The sequence below is a fragment of the Megascapheus bottae genome, unplaced genomic scaffold (genome assembly GCF_031878675.1).
Source record: "Megascapheus bottae isolate mThoBot1 unplaced genomic scaffold, mThoBot2.hap1 HAP1_SCAFFOLD_37, whole genome shotgun sequence".
Classification (NCBI taxonomy): domain Eukaryota; kingdom Metazoa; phylum Chordata; class Mammalia; order Rodentia; family Geomyidae; genus Megascapheus; species Megascapheus bottae.
The window spans coordinates 4,226,792-4,230,681 of record NW_028327804.1 but is presented as its reverse complement, the minus strand read 5'-3'; the positions used below and the strand labels follow the sequence as shown (position 1 = coordinate 4,230,681).

The 3,890-nt window shown below is 43.0% G+C and overlaps 1 pseudogene across 1 annotated transcript; it reads left to right on the top strand.

Moving 5' to 3' along the window:
• Positions 1-930: 930 nt before the first annotated feature.
• LOC150039181 (deubiquitinase DESI2 pseudogene) lies at positions 931-2,302 on the top strand (annotated as a pseudogene). The gene is made up of 2 exons (XR_016534492.1): positions 931-1,788; positions 2,106-2,302. The product of XR_016534492.1 is annotated as a deubiquitinase DESI2 pseudogene (transcript).
• The last annotated feature ends 1,588 nt before the right edge of the window (positions 2,303-3,890 follow it).

The window sequence follows — 3,890 nt, the reverse complement described above, 5'->3', positions numbered from 1 at the left end:
AGGTGAAAATGGCCATACTGCACAAGTTTGTCCCCATCCTAAAGGCTTTCCCAGAGGACTTTATTGGTTAGGACTGTCTTGGGACGTCCCCTGGCATTAAGGATTCTGGGATAGTGAGAATATGAATTGGATCACATTAAGGGTCAAATGGAATGGAGATTTTGTTGGAGAAGAAGAGGAAGGTGCAGAGGTGCTATAGAGGGCCCTTTACTGTTAATTATGTTATTCTAATATCTTATGATCTCAATTCTTTTTAAAACTTCATTTTTATTATCTTTAAGGAGTTGTGATTACTTATTTGCTCTATCTAAATTAATTCTAGTTTCCATATGTGCAATGTTTTCTCTTTTTGAGCTTGGCTTACTTCACTTAAAATGATTTTCTTTTCCAGGTTGTTCCATTTCTTTGCAAATGATGCAATTCCATTCTTTCTGAAGGATATATAAAATTCCAGTGTGTTTGTGTGTGTGTGTGCATGCGTGTGTGTGTGTGTGTGTGTGTGTGTGTGTGTGTGTGTGTGTGTGTACACAGTCTCAATTCTTCTTTCCACCCTTGACCTTTACCCCTCCCGGTCATAGTTCATAACTTATGTTTTTTTTTCTCCTCCCCTACCTTTCATACCTTTGTCTAGGTGAGAATCCTGGAAATGAGCCTGAAGGGGCAAAGCTGCAGAGTGCCAGCAAACAGATTGTGCAGAAAGCCATCCTGCAAGTGTTTCGGGCAGCTTACATTACAGTGCATTCACATGAGCCCTCGGCCAAGAAGCCCTGTTTTTAAAAAAGTGCGTTGGAGTTTTAGGTCCCCAGGTATGGAGTCCCAGAACCCCAGCTCAGGCAGGCTGAATCTTGGCTGTGAGGCGGGGCCCAGTGCCCGCCCTTGCTCAGGCTCCGCCTTTCCCCAAGCGTCTGCAGCCAAGAGGAGGCACCTGAGCCAGAGTGGGTAGCCAGCTGCCCGACCCCGGCCTTCCACAGGCTCCCATCGGCGGCCCCGGAGCGGCCCAGCTTCCCGATGCCCCACCTTGGTGGCTGCGGGTCGGGCTGGACGCTTAGTGCCCGCCCGAGGCCCCCGGAGAGGACCACCAGGTGGAAGCTGCCCCGCCGTGCGGACCCAGAGCAGTGGGAGGAGAAAGGGCCGAGGTGAGAATGGGGGTCCATCAGTTAGCTGTGCTCTACGTGTAGGAAGCATACTGGATGAACGAATGCACCACATCTATTGGACTGGAGTGTTCCATTCAGGAATTGACATGTAGGGCAGAGAATCTGCTCATGGTGGCCGTCCTTACTCTTTTTCTGGAGTATTTGAAGTTTCCCCAGGAAATGCTTCTGAACTAGGAGAAACATGTAAATTTAACTGTTGTTTTAGGGAGCACTGATTTCCTAGAAGATGATATAGAAAAAATGGTAGAGGAACTGGGAAAGGGATATAAAGGCAATGCCTGTCATTGAAGGCATAAAAACTGCAATCGTTTTTCTTCAGCTTTATCAGAGATTCTTTGTGGGAAAGAGATTCCTGGATGGATCAATCGACTTGCCTACTTCAGTTCCCGTATACCCTTTCTCCAGAGTTGCCTCCCAAAGGAGTGGCTCACTCCTGCAGCCCTGCAGTCCAGTGTCAGCCAAGAGCTCCAAGATGAGCTGGAAGAAGCGGAGGATGCTGCTGCATCTGTCACGATGGCAAATGCTGCCGCAGGCGCCAGATCCGGGTGCCACACTGAACTATAAGTGTCTCCCAAAGTCACCTTTGGAACTGTCTCCAGCAGTTGAACATCATTAGAGAAAAGAAAACAGAGTAAGCATCCTTTGGGTACTTTGTATGCAAAGATGGCTCTCCCCCAATCCCAGTTTTTCAGCTCAGGATTATATTTATAATCTTAAAAAAGGATATATATATAGATATACACACACATACACACGCATACACACACACACACACACACACACACACACACACACACTATATCTATCTATTCCTTGGCGCAGGAGGGAGAACTTTCTATGAAGCAAGATACTCTCTGGTTTTTTACCCACTTGTAAATTTGGATTTACTTCTGTTTTATACAAGCTCTGTTAAGTTATGTTTACAGTATTTTGTATCGCTGTTTACAGATCTTGCATGGACTTCTGCCACTGTAAAAGAAGAAAATATTCATCTTCAAAAATGAGGCAGGTAATATAATGAATGACTATTGTCCTTAATGTGCTCTGTTATCTCTCATATCCTCTGCTGTCCCTTGGTTATCTCATGTTGTTACAGTATCTCACTTTGTTATCTGATATATTGAATTTATTTGTATTTGGTTATTTGAAATTTGATAGGGAAGGGGGGAAAATCAAGATGGGGGTGGGGGGAGGGTAATGGGTACCAAGACATGTGAAAGGGTATCAATGTATGTGAATTAATGCACCTTCTATCTGGCAAATATCATGTAACCCTTTTATTAATTACAATAAAAATATATTTAAAAAATGAGGCAGGTGGGCCGGGAGTTTGGCCTAGTGGTTAAAGTGCTTGCCTTGCATGCATGGAGACCCGGGTTCGATTCCTTAGTACCACATATAGAAAAAAGTCAGAAGTGGTGCTTAGGCTCAACTGGTAGAGCTCTAGCCTTGAGAAAGCCCAAGGACAGTGCTCAGGCCCTGAGCTCAAGCCCAGGACTGGCAAAAAAAAAATGAGGCAGGTACTCTTCATACACTTCCTGACAATTGCCAGATCAATGGCATAAACAATAGACACAAAAAGTTCCTACACAGAGTTTCCAACACCTGCTTAAGAATTGTCCTTTAGGTTTGTATTTTAGCATTTTGGGCAATCTGATGCAGAGAACCAGACTGGCTTGATACATAGGAGCACATGGTGGGCCCCGGGCACGCAGGAGTCCAGCCAGGACCTTCTCACACCCTTCCTTTTCCGAGGAGCCTATCTCCCAGGTGCCCGTGGGGCAGTGGCTTTCATCCCAAATACCCGTCCACCTATGCTGAGTGATATTCTCCTGTCTACCTGCCTAGCTTGGATGCCTTTGATTCAAAAATTCAGATGATTTCCATTGAAGACATTCTTGTAACTGATGAGTGTTTTTGCACATGTGTTAGGAAAGGGACTCCATTTTTATTAGCTAATAATTTCTTCCCCACAAAAGATTTCCTTGATGGGGTAGGAATAGACTAAATAGTAGCCTTCTGTGCAGCAGTGTGAATTGACATCAACTGCTTTTAACTCTTCAGACTACCTTTTATATTAATCCTCAAAATCATAGCTAATGAAACACACCAGAAAGGTATTTCATACTCCTTGGTATTTCATACTTTTTAGGTTCCATACCAGAAAAAAATGTCAGGATTGTTAGTGATGGGGTAATCTCCCCTTGTAATAGAAAGCTTATTCTTACTGACTCCTTGTTGGAAAAAAATCATATTTATATGTCTTTAACTTCATCTTTTTCTATCCCCTCAAATGTATGTCTCTGAACCTAACATACTCTTTTGAGATTGAAGTGGTTACCACAGAAAAGGCCTGCTTAGCAAGAAAGCAACTGCTTTTGTCTGCTTCCAATGAGTCCTTTGTGTGTAATAGCCAAGTCATTTCATGTCTTGTTCGATGAATGAATATTCACTGAATGACTGTCCTACATAAACTATTGGAAAGAAGAAAAATGATGCAAGGCAGTGACTTCAGCATTATATATGCTTATGTTCTTGGTTTTGACTTTTTTTCATTTATTTAAATGTTTGGATTGTATTGTTTGCTGTCTATGCGAACATAATAACTTTTAGTTAACCACAGTTTTAACTTTCCCATAAGCTGATTTTTATCAACTTAAGCACAACCTGTTGATAGGGAAAATAAACCTTGGGTTCTAAGCATATGCCTGAGGAAAATGAAGCTACTTTATG